The following is a 14,233-nucleotide window of genomic DNA, read 5'->3' as shown; positions in this document are numbered from 1 at the left end:
AGAAACGGAAGACACACACATAATGGAGCATAATAAACTCTTTGTAACCTCCCCTTAATTTTTGTAACCTCCTTTTAAATTTGTATGGTTCAGTTTCATGATTCCAGGACTATAAATAGGACCTTTATGGCTGTGTACAAGGCAGACTTGAAAAGAATAAGAATTGCTTGTTTTCATTCGATTTCTGTGCCATTTGTAATCACCTATATGGACTTAAACGAGATTATATAGGCTTTCACCACTGAACTAAAGAGTCACTAAATAAAAGCATTATACGCAATGGGTATTGTCTGTTATCGATTATAAATACTAAGCAACAAGACTAAAACCATTGCTTATTGTGAATAGAAACAGGTTAACTGTGTTACTTGATTGAGTATTTATAGCAAGCAGTTATATTAATAACCTCTTTAAAAAGTAAAAAAATAATAGGTAGAAAACTGTTGCCTATTTTGTTTTAGGTAAAAGGTTTTCAAGTATTGTTTAGTATTTATTACTTATAACCAAGATTAATAGTTATACTAGAAAAACTGTTGCTTATTTCGCATCTAAGGCAACATTTTTGTACTTGTTGCAAAGTTAATTGTTGCCATATGCCTAAAACATTATAGTGCCACCTGTGAATTTTTTAGTCAAACTGAAGTGATTTTGACTGTTGATGTAGACCTAGGTTAATGATAGGGAAAAATTATACTCTTTTTAAAAGTTTCAAGGTAATATTACTATAAAAAAAATTAAGATATTATACACCCCTTGTAAAAAAATTTCGGTTGAGGGACAAAAATGTCTTAAATTTTTTTTAAAGAAATTATAGCCATCCTTATCTTTAAGAAGGAGCAATATTATCTTGAAAGTGTTAAAAGTGGAGCAATAATGTCTTTTCCTAACTTTTGACTAATGTTTGACCAACATAATTTTTTTAAGCTATGAAAATGTTACATCTGTCTCCCATTTCCTTTGTCTTTGGCCATCCACACTCATCGCATCCCTCTCTCTCTCCCTCTCCCCCCAAACTCTAAACATAAGAGAATCTACAAAATGTGCATGTGCTTCTAACGGTAGTATGCCAGTTGGAAGAAGTCAAGAATTCAAGGAGCTCTTTAACAAATACTCTGAAGGTGTCTCCCTGAGCTGATCTTCTTCCTCAACTTCTTCTTCTCTTTCTTTTTCCTCCCTCTCCTCCCTCTCACCCTCTTGTTGAACAGTTAGGCATCGTTCATTCATGGGCTTGTAAGGGTATGATGACCCTCGTTCACATGCCGCAGGCTGACGATTCCAAATCAGTCAAAGATTGAATGGAAAGGACAGCTCCACCTACAGGAATAGCAAGACTAACAAGAGATTTGAATGCCATTATTGCTGTAGAAACTTCTCAACCTCTTAAGCCTTAGGTAGCCACAAAAGCCCTCACAAACGAGAGCGCAAGGATGCCAAACAACCCCATCTTCACATGTCTGAGGCTCAAGTCTATAGCCTCATCAACTATAGGTCCTTCTCTTTGCCAACTTTAACGCTAACCATGTTAATGCTTGCCTGCTACTGAACAATGAGGGAGTGACGAACACGACATAGAAAAGGAATATAGGAGTTGACCACTTCACATGTGTAGCTGAGAAACCATCCATTGCGTGAACGACATCAGACTGTACACACTCTTCTTCCCCATATCTTCGACACGGTGATCTACCTCAATGGCAGAAGCAATCGTGATTCCGGCGACATGCTTGACAGTGACAAATGTTGTTGAAGTGGTAGTTGCGGGAGTGATAGCAAAGAGGGGATAGTTCAAGGTTTAGTAAAAGGGTGAAAGCGAGGAGAGAGAAAGGAAAAAGAGAGAGAAGAAGTTGAGGAAGAAGAATCTCAGAGAGACATGTGGAAATTTTTTGGTCAACACAAGATTTAACGGTCAATGTGATTATGAGTTAATGGCAGAGCAACATTATCCCTTTTGAAAAGTTCTAGGGTGACATTATTCAAATTAAAAGGTAAGGGTACTCATAACTTTTTGTAAAAAACTTTCGAGACATTTTTGCTCTTTAATCTTGAAAAATTCTAGGACATTATCCCTTTTTGAAAAGTTCTAAGGTGACATGTCACCTGTTGAAAGTTAATATTTTTATTTTATTTTAATTATTTTAATTTTTTGACATCAAGTTAAATTAGACTTGGTGTTAAATTTTTTTTTACAGCAGTTAAATTTTTAACCAATGTTAAAAGTTCCATATTGGCATTAAATATTATAAAAATACTACCGCCTCTACTTTCAACAGTTGGTGCCTTTTAACCAATGTTAAAAGTCCTCTATAAAAGATAAATTCTACACTAGTGTATGTTATTTCAAAGTTATTGATTTGCTCTTTATCATAAAGATACCCATCTCTTAGTTCCTAGCATGTTTGAATCTTAATTCATGTTGTGGTATTATGTGAAATTCCAACTGTTAGGAAGTTTATTGTACAATTGTTTTGGAACTAATTGCGATGCTTGTAGTGAACATCTATCTTGGGTTGACAATGACAAATTGAATTTTGAAATGGATTAGTAGAATGTTTATAGGATTTGATTTGGCATGACTTATAAACTATGTTGATATACATTTATTTCTAAATTATGAATCTCCATTACCTAGAAGGTCCTCATCGCACTAAAAGAGACTTTAGCAAGTATTTGGGTACATATTTGAAAGTGAGAATTAACAACTATTTGATGAATATTTGAAATTTAGATTTTTGCAAGTATTTTGATAATGATGAGAATCTTTTTATTTACTAAGAAAATGTTTTACAAGCATATAAGAGCCTATGGAAGAAAGTTTGGAAAAATGATTTATGGATATTATTTGGATTCTTTTACAATAAAATTTTCATATATTAAAAAATTAATTTTTGATATACCTGGGAATATTTATAGAGGAACCAAACATAGCATGCCTATTATTCGTGGCCTTCGAGTTGTGCCTATTATTCGTGGCTTTCATGCTGCATCTGTTATTTGTGGCTTTAAATTGTGTCGAATTTGTTATTTATCTTTGTGCGCTGTGTGTTCACACTTGTTTCTCATAGTCTAGGAGCCACACCTAATTGGTGATTTAACCACATGAGCTGTGTGCTCATGACAGAAATCTCATACTGTGTGAATTCTTCTAAAGATATTTCTTTTTTAAAAAAATCTTTTATTAATTCCTTCTCTAAATTTCCATTTTTGAAAAGAAATTCTTATTATAAAATTTTGGAAAAGTTGATCTCAAGATTTCTATTACAAAGTCTATTTTGTAATGTGTTTCAAATACTTAATTATAATATTATTTTTGTATTTTATATCATAAATATTATGTCAATAGACCATGTCCATGTTTATGCATTTGTAGTGTTTTAGATAATTTAAATTATTGAGGTATTATTATTTTTTATCTTGAGGGAATAAAAATGATTCAGAATATATATATATATATATATATATTTATGCATATTGCAACCATTATAATAACAAGTGTTACAAAACATTATTTATTTTTATGTAAATTTAATATTAGGAACATTTAATCCCGTCATTTGCATTATAAAATGGACCCTTTACTCGTTGGATATTTGTATTTATTATTATTATGGTGAATTTGAATTATTGTTTTGATTATATGCCATAGTTGTTTCGAACAACAGGTAACATATGCCCCTTTTATTTTATTATTTATAGATTGAGGAGGTAATTTTTGTATTTTGTTCAACTACGTTGCTTAATTTTTTTAAATATTTTCTTTTATGATTTGACTCTTAAAGATTTATTAAATTTTTATCAATTGTAATCAAGAGTGTGTGTGTGTATATATATATATTTATTTATTTATTGATTAAGCTTACGAAATAAGATTAACTTTGTATTTCGCTCGGATGAGACAATTATTCTTTCATATAAAATTATACATATAATATAGACATCAGTAATCAATATATAATTTATGATTGATGGGGGGAATCTTGGAGAATGGTAGTGACGAGGAGAAAAAAAAAACAGTGAAGGTTGAACATAATTAAAGGTTTATCTATTTATAGGGTATATGTTCATTAATTTATTTGTAAACACAATTCAAGATTCATGAATTCACTTACGAATAGATGAACCTTTAGTTGTATTTGGCTTTCACTACTATTTTTTCTTCTTCTGGGAATCCTTACTGCCGTTGTCCTTAAAATCTTAAACCCTTACTGAATTCTAAACAAAATTCTTAATGACCCAATCTTGTTTATTCAATTAATTTCATTCTTCTCTATCCTTCACCATCTATTCAAAAACCAATAATATTCACATGTCTGGTGAAAAAATGATTTATTTGGAAATAAAAAAATAGAATAAAATATTGTATCCTAAAATTTTAGGAAACAGTTATTGGGCCTTCTTTTGATTGGGTTTGTGCTTCTTATATAAAGTTACAATAATGCAATGTCTAATAATTTAGCCTCTAAATTCATGTTCTGCAAATTTTCTTTGTTTTTGGGAGTTTTTAAATCCATGATTTTCGCTTGGGGAAAAAGAAAAACCCATAAATTTCAGGAGATAAAAAATATTAAATAAAAGAAGTTTGCGAGTTCGATGAGTTTCGATCACCCTGGAATCAAGTTGATGGTGAGTTTGATGTTCTGTTTTCTGTTTAGTTCTATGGGAAAATCCTGAAATCTAGTCCAATTGTTTTTCAACATTGAACTGGGTTAAGCTCTTGGCAAAAGATGTGGGCTTCTTAGAATTTTCAAAGCCGCGAGTATTTTTGTCATCGTTGTCCGGCTCGAAGTTTCTCAAAGGAATCATCCTCTTGGAATTTTCAAAGCCACGCTTCAGCTTACTCATCCCATTTAGCTTGCCAGTTGCCACCACCTGTAAATTTTTTTGGTCAAAAAATCAACTTCTCATAATCTTAAAGTTATGATTTTTATAAAGTTGTTTAATTTTCTATGACTATCATAATCAAATATAGTATAATGAAAGCCCAATTGTGATATTTTAAATGCAGAAGCACCTCCTAGTTGATTTTACGCAACATGCAGCAAAGAATCTTAATTACGATTGTTCGGAGTTTTCAAAAAATTATCCAAATAATGTAAATGAGTTTTGTTGAAATGGAAAGAGCAGAAACGAAAGGCACACACATAATAGAGCAGAAACGGAAGACACACACATAATGGAGCATAATAAACTCTTTGTAACCTCCCCTTAATTTCTGTAACCTCCCTTTAAATTTGTATGGTTCAGTTTCATGATTCCAGGACTATAAATAGGACCCTTATGGTTGTGTAAGAGGCAGACTTGAAAAGAATAAGAATTGCTTGTTTTCATTTGATTTCTGTGCCATTTTGGTATCAGAGCTGGTCCAGAGAGCGAGAGAGTGAGTTACGGTTGAGAAAGTACGCCGGAAAGAAGAGAAATTCAGAGGAGGAGTCCCCGACGTCTTCGCATTTTGCAATCAAGGCATTTTCTCGAAAAACTAACATCATCATCGTGCTTAGGAGGTTCGAAAACGTGGAACAAGAGGTTCCCCGTCACCAGACAACACCACACGCGCCGTCATTGGAAGTCTACGCGCCTCGCCGCCGATACACGCGCCGTCACGCGCCATCCGGAGGTTGAAGACGCTGACGTCAGTTGCCACGTCAGCGATCTGACCGGTCAGCGACAGGTCAGCCCAGTAGTGTTTTGCCACATGTCATCGTCGCCACGTCACTGTACCCAGTCAGCCAAAGTTTCATAAATTACATTGTTGCCCCAAATCTTTCGGTAATTCCAAATTGACCCCCAAATTTTTTTGAAATTCCATTTTAACCCTATACTTCCTAAAATTACACTTTTGCCCCGTTATTTTACCTGAATTCCATTTTAACCCCTATATTTTTCATAAATTGCAATCTAACCCCATCAGTCTTCTAGAATTTCTATTTTACCCCCTAGACTGTCCAAAATCCCTATTTTGCCCCTAGCCTTTTGAAAAAATCTCACTTTACCCCTATATCCTTCAACGTTTCCATCTGCATCCCAATCTTTTCCATATCCCTAGCCTTGACACTTATCCAAAATGCCTCCAAGATGTAAACATGTGCATGAGGTTGAGATGGAAGAGATGAGACATAGGATACGAGAGTTGGAAGCCACTGTGGAATTGCAGTGAACTCTGTTAAACAACAACAGAGAAAACTTAGAGGGAGATTCGGGAAGCAACAGTTCGTCATCCATCGACAACCGCCGCCGTCCACGACAACAACAATTCCACCTTAATGATATCAAGGTCGACATTCCTGAATTCGAGGGAAGACTCTAGCTAGACGAGTTTGTAGATTGGCTGCAAACTGTTGAACGAGTATTGGAATACAAGGAGATTCCAGATGTGCAAAAAGTCAAGATTGTTGCCCTCAAACTCAAAAAACATGCTTCCATTTGGTGGGAAAACCTCAGACGGAAGTGGGAACGTGAGGGAAAGCACAAGATTGAGACCTGGGAGAAAATAAAACGCCATCTCACCAGGAAATTTCTGCCAGATCATTACCACCAGGATAATTTTATCCAATTGCAAAATCTTCGACAGAGATCTTTATCTGTAGAAGAATATACTAGAGAGTTTGAATAACTCATGATGAAGTGTGATATTCAGGAGAAGGAGGAGCAAACAATAGCCCGATACCTTGCAGGCTTAAACACAGATATCAGTCGTCCAGTCCAGCCTAAAAATATTGCAGCTAATGCAAAAATAATATAATATGTTGTGATATATACTGATATGTGATGTAATAAATGTATACTTCCCCATTGCTATTTAGAAGGGTGGATTAAGAAAATTGTCCTTTAGAAGGTAGAGAGAGATTATTTATAAATTATGGCATTAATTTTTAATACAATTTTTCCTTTTTATCTACATTAAACATTAATGAGAGAAAATATATATGTTATTAAATTATGTATATTTAATGGAGACAAAGTTATAAACTAATTAATTTTTTTTGACATAGTTAATAAGTTTTAATATTTTTTTCTTGATTTCAATTTAAGTATTGAACATGACTTATAAATATAATAAAAAAAAGTACTCCCTCCATTAAAAAATATGAAGTATTTTTTTTTAGATAAGTTGTTCAAAAAATAAGACATTTTAGGCCTTTCAAAATTTAATTAATGAGGTTTTCCTAAAATATTCTTAATTATGAGTGTAAGTAATAAATTTTTTAATTGAGACATCATGTTAAATAAAAATAGACAAGAAAAGAATGTGTAATTATTAAAAAATTAACTAATTTATGGGGATGTAATGCTTTTTTTTTTTGGCCCAAGCGACGTAATTTATTTAAAAGTATTGTCAGAGTATATGATATATATATATATATATATTGAAAAACTTTTATACTTTGTGTTATTTAACTATTGAATAATTTATAATTACTTCATCAATAATTTACAGTTATAACTTTAACATTTTACAATTATAACTTTACATATTCAACAATTAAACTAATCAGTGCAATTATTGAATATATAAAGTTACAGTTATAAAAAGTTAAAGTTATAGTTATAAATTACTGATGAAGTAATTGTAAACAATTAATATTAAACTTTATTAGTAACACATGATTATTTAACTATTAGATATATAAAACTATAGTTATAAAAAGTTAAAATTATAGTTATAAATTGCTGATGAAATAATTATAAATTAATTATTTGATTGATGTAATACATATTTTATAGGGTTATTATTGTCTTTGCAATCTAATTTTAAATTATACTCATGTCTTTTAGGACCTAGTTTTGATGTTTGAATTTTATGAGACTTATTTATAAATAAGTCTATTCATGAGATCTATATATAATTTTTTCTTTTTTTAACCTGACCTCACCTCCTTGTTATTGTATATTTTTGTATTATATGTGGTTTCTTTTTGGGAAAATGACAAAAAAAAAAACCTCAAATGATAATTAACTACTGCAACATACAATAATTATTATTTAGCTCCTAGGACTTGTGAGACATTTTAATTTTTGATGAAATAACATAATTGTTATGAATGATTATTATAAGAAATGATAGACTCCTTTGATGGCGTTATTATTAACTAAAATAGAATAGAAAATGATTATTTTCTTTATGAAAATTTGTGATTTATAAATAGATTATAAAATGACAATTTGGCTGTACTTTATTAGTGAACAAATTCGTAGAAAGAAAGTAGTTATTCTCTATTCCATTTTAGCCAATAATACAACTAAAGTTGTAATTTCCCATAATAATCATTGAGGGCAAGTTTGTCATTTTATCAAAAATCAAAATGTTAGACAAAACCCTTTAGATTAGAAAATAATTATCATATTTCATAATACTTAATCGTTATTTACATCTCCACATGAGAAAGGGTCACCACATCATATTAAATTTGAACTCAATTATCAAGTGACTAAAGATATGGGTTAATTATAAAATTTAAAAATTTATATATATATATATATATATATATATTTGGAAACCACTCTTCTGTGCTTTGGCTCATTATAACATATTTAATATTTATGCTTGATTAGATATAAAATGTATCCGTGTTCGCAGTGAAATGTGAGTTGGGGAAGTGATACTTCTGCAGACTTGACTTCTCTTCACTAATTTTCATCTACACTAACCTAAAATAAAATCTAGACCATCCCAATTTGGTATAGGCTAAATTTGGATGGTCTAGATTTAAAACTTTTTTTTATTTATATTTATTTTTATACTTATTAAAATAAAAATTAAATTTCTTAATAATTCTATTTTATCACCAATCAAAAAAATCCATATTTAATTTCAAGGGTCCAAAAATTAATATTAAATTAATATAATTATGATAAATTGATTATTTAAATTTACTTTAAATGGTTCAGATTTAAATTTTTTAACCTATAATTTTTTATAATTTTTTTTTGAAAAGTGTTAGTTGGGATATAATCTTCACTTTCAATATTATATTTATTAAAATAAAAATTATAAAAATATTAATATTAAATTTGGATTGTTTAGAGTAAATCTGGATAGTCAATTTAAAAAAATTATAAAAATTTTAATATTAAATTAAATCATACATATTAAATCTAGATTGTTCAGGTTAGTGATAAAGTGATTTTATTAATATTTTTATTTTTATTTTAATAAGTATAAAATAAAATTTTAATAAAAAATTTAAATTGGACTATCCAAATTTAGTCCGCACTAAATTTGAACAGTTCAAATTTTATTTTAGGATAGTGAAGAGGAAATGGAGAGGAAGGTTAGTGGAGAGAAGTGAAGTCCCACTACTTATATTATAAGATTTATTATATTTCGATAAATCAGGTAATAGATGTGAGTTGATCCATCTGATTTTTTCTTTTTTTTTTGGGAAAAAAATGTGTAATGAACTTTATTGTTACAAAATATATTTCAAGCATGTCATTAATGGATCGGATCTGATACTCTGCTTGATAATATATCAGGCTAGATAAAATATGAAAGAAGATCAAGAAGAATTGTAAGCTTAATCTGTGGCAGAATTGAAGGAAAAAGTGACATTCAGTATTCACACCTTTCTTATAAACCACATAGCTAAAGTTTGATTGAATACTTTTCTTTTTCTTGGATATTGCTTGCTTTTTTCTAGTAACTTGCTCAAAAATTTCATTAGCAAAAAGTTAGTAAGATTAATTAGTGTCTTTGAATGAGTATGATAATTTGTTCTCCTAAATCAGGTCAGAAAAAATGAACAAAAGAATATGCAGTATAATGTTGAGCCTCGTTGCTTTTTTAGAATAGTTCACTAATTCTAATGTTTTTAATTACAATGTTAATCTAATTCTTAGTTCAATTACAACGTCACACTAAAGGGACTTATGGCCTAGGTCCATTTGCACTTGGCCTGCATATTCCCAATAATTATTCGATATAAATGTATATATGTAGTGGTCTTAACTTCATACTCTTTTTATATATACAAAAAAAAAAAAACTTTATACCCTTTTAGTCGAAAGATATCTTAATTTTATATTATTCTCACATTATTTATAAATCGTCAAGCTAAAGTTTGGGTGTATGTTTTTCTTTTCTTTGATATTGCTTACTTTTCTTTGGTTATTAAAATTAGTGTCATTGAATAAATACGTACGATATTTTGTTTTCCTATATCAGGTCAGAAAAAGTGAACAAAAGGAAAAGCAGTGTAATGTTGGGGATCATTGCTTTTTCTTAAAGAATAATTCACTCAATTCCATTGTTTTTAATTTGATAGAATTAATCACTATATGGAACTTCAAGTGAACAGAAACATTTTATTTTTTATATTCACTACAGATTACTTATAAAGTACAACGCTAAAAAGCTTGAGTGAGTGTTTCCTTTTCTTGGATACTGCTTTGTTTTTTAGTAACTTAATCTAAAATTTCAAAAGCAGAATGCTATTGGCTTTCAATAAGCAGAGCAATGGCCAGAAGTTTCATGAAGATGTCACATATCTGCAGGTAATGCTTTTAATTAAAACTAACCACTTTTTTATTATTGTGATTGGAAGCTTTCAAGCGCTATTGAATTTAATTAATTAATGTAATACTGTGTTTTAATTAATCTTGTCAACATAGGTGAGGACACTAGAAGAATTGCTCTGTTTTGAAGAAAAGAGTTATACGATGAGCAACGAAGGAATACCTATCTTGTTAAAAGAGTACATCAGTCGTTATTAACACATCTCATTGCTTGATTTACTAATACCAATGTTGTCAATTTAATATAAACATTGTATGAAGCTTTAAGATGACAAAAAATATCTGATTTTCATGTAACTGACTCCATTTGATAAAATAAAGCTTGTTGTTTTGTCTTTAAAAATAAATAATAAAGTACGTTGTCATCATATTACTTTTTAGTGCTGATAAAAAAAAATTGTTATTGAAAGCCAAATTTTTATTTTCATTTTTTTGTAGTGAAATGAGTATGAGACTAATTAACCAACCATTGTCAATAGCTGGAGTTCGTCATCAAAAAGAAGTCGATGTTATTGTTGGACGAAATCTGGAACATGCTCAACTAGTCTATGACAAGATATTTGGCTATGAAGAAGATTGAAAGTGATTATAAATTGAGATCATAAGTTGATAGTTAAGCGCTTAAGCACAAAATGCTCCTTATAAACATACACAAAGCCTTTCACTTTGAAATCTAAAAACATATGGGAGCGCTCATATGAAGCAGCGATCCTGTAGATTAAAAAAAAAGAATTGATCAATCTAAGGGAACAATCAACAGAGCACTTTCTTAGGCTTAAGTAATGAAAAAGATAAAAAATAATAATGAGCATAAGGTAACGCTTTATTAAATTTAGCCAAAAACAGAAAGAACCTCAGCTTATAGTAGCACTTCATTGTCAAAGCACTCCAGAATGTATGATAATAAAGAAAATAAAAATTCTTGTTTAATTTATTAATAATATATTTGTGATTTCATTTATTTTTTATTGATAATATACTTAGCATTATTATTTATAATTTAGGTTAAATTTAATGTTCAATTAATTTCTGAATATAATAATATTTAATGTATTATAATTAGAAACTATATTAATAAGAATAATGTGTAAAATTTTATTTTATATATTTATATAGTTATGTAAATTTACAAAATTATATATATTTTAATTATTTCTGCTTGTGGAAGTTCTCTAGAAGGGGAATTAGTTTTTTTATTTATGTTTTTAGGTATTCTCGTGGGTGAAAAATAATTTATTTTTAATGATGCATCAAAGCAATCTCGAATCGTCAAGGTGCAATTTTGTTAAAGTGAAACCTTTGTTAAAGTGCAATTTTGTTTTTTAATTAGATGGGTAGGGCATCAAGGTACAAGTAGAATTGAGCTTGCAACCTTGGATATATAGAAAAGTTTGCATAATACGAGGTCATTAACTGCTAAAGTGTAAATTTTTTTTTTGGTTGTATAAAAAGTTTGAGTTGGATCACACAGCCCATTAAGACAATGACATACTCCATACTCGAAGATCACTTATAAAGATGTTTACAAATAGTTCATCAGTAAAATCTTTATATTAATAACAGGATTTGATTTCACTTTCTCATGAATTATAAGCTAAATCTTTATCAATTAAACTAATATTTATTAGTTCTGACTCAAAAGTCAGGACCTATGGAAATAGAATTTCTTCAATATTGTATTCCTCTGTAGGATCTTCTTTCCTTGTTTGTATAAGCTGTATATGTTCTGCTACAACTGACATTTTGAAATGGTAGCATAATTATTTATTTTTCTCTCGTATGTATTGAAATGGTAGCATTATTATTTATAATTTAGGTTAAATTTAATGTTCAATTAATTTCTGAATATAATAATATTTAATGTATTATAATTAGAAACTATATTCATAAGAATAATGTGTAAAATTTTATTTTATATATTTATATAGTTATGTAAATTTACAAAATTATATATATATATATATATATTTTAATTATTTCTGCTTGTGGAAGTTCTCTAGAAGGGAAATTAGTTTTTTTATTCATGTTTTTAGGTATTCTCGGGGGTGAAAAATAATTTATTTTTTAATAGTGCATCAAAGCAATCTCGAATCATCACTTGATCATCTTCTAATGATGACACATCAAGAATATTCACATGATATATACGAAACTCCATAAATAAAAATTAAGAAACGGTAGGTTTCTTTTGAATGGCTAAGGAAAGAAAACGGACGTCTTCCTCTAACAATTGTAATGAGAATAAAATAGATTGAATTAACTTCAAGAATTTTGGGAATCTAGTAAATAGAGATAAGACTACAAGAGTATAGTAAATAGTGTTATAGAGGAAAACAATTGTTTCTTCCAGAGCCCATATATAGACTAGAGCCCTAGACCATTGAGGAAGATAATGTGATCAAGAAAACACATTATTAATATTTACCCAAAGAAAAGAGAATACATTATTAATAAATTTTAATTTAATTTAATTTAATCTAATCTTTGTTCACCTTAATATCAATGAGATTTGACAAAAGAACTTTGGAATATATCTCACTGAAATTCAATTATATTCTCGAATTAAACTTTATGTTATATTCCTTTTAGGATATTCAAATGTGAATTAAATTGATTTAACCGGGTAAGTTTCACGTTGAAAAAAAAATAGATTTAATAATTAATATATAATAAAAAAATTCATGACCTTGAACCTGTGCTTAAACGCTATATATCTTTTAAAATGTCCAAATGTGAATAAATTAGACTTAGACTTTGTGCCTTAGACCTCTTCCACCTTGTGGCTAGAAGAGAAAAATAAATAACTTTCATGAAGAAATAGAGATCGCCTTGAATAAGACAAATGGTTAAATTTAAATTATAAGTTATTTTTAACCTCATTACATCTCAATAAGTTAGTTAATTATCATTAAACTAATATTATCTTTTTATATTCTTGCTTATTTAATAAAATTTCTCACCTAAAAGTGAAGAGTTGATTGGTTTATTTATTAAGATTTAAAAAAATATTAATTACATATTAAAAAATTAAAAATATTTTTTAACATGAAAAAATGCCTTAATGCCTTGTATTTTGCAAACGAGCAGTTTTTACTTTGAATTGAGCTTATGACAGAGACCTTTATGATTCGCAAACAAGAGATCTTCTAATGGGAACTAAATTAAAATCCAAAATAATCTTTAACAATAAAAAAAATTTTAATTATAATCTAAATGATTTAAATTCATAACTTCAATAACAACAACAACAACATTCAACAAACTTCAGTAACACGTTTAATATACATTACAACAATAATTTAAGAACAAACTAAATTAAAATTATATTAAATAGAAAGGTGAAATGTAAATAAAGGAAACGTTATGTTCAAACTTCAAATTATTCAAATATAATAAAAATAATTAAAATAATATTAAAATAATTTCAAAAGACTAGACCGAATCAAGTAGTCTGAGAGGTTAGTTTTTTGTTCGATCTAATCTGAGAAGTTAGTCTAATCTTTTGAGTCTCTTTACTTCTTTGGACCAAATTTTTTTATTAGACCGGACCAGACTTGTTCGAGTTGAACACGATAATCTAACTTTTGCACAGCCCTATCTCAGAGGTATTCTTTCCTTTTGAATTAGAATTAGAATTTATTCCCAGTGATGAAATCAATAATTATTGTTTCTTCTTGGCTTGGCAATAATCAGCAGGATTAAATTAAGACTAAAACACAAAAAA

Source organism: Prosopis cineraria, unplaced genomic scaffold (assembly GCF_029017545.1).
Source record: "Prosopis cineraria cultivar Desert tree isolate PC_DT_omini unplaced genomic scaffold, ASM2901754v1 PC8, whole genome shotgun sequence".
Taxonomy (NCBI): domain Eukaryota; kingdom Viridiplantae; phylum Streptophyta; class Magnoliopsida; order Fabales; family Fabaceae; genus Prosopis; species Prosopis cineraria.
The sequence above is the reverse complement of the archived record's forward strand: the minus strand, read 5'-3'. Positions refer to the sequence as shown.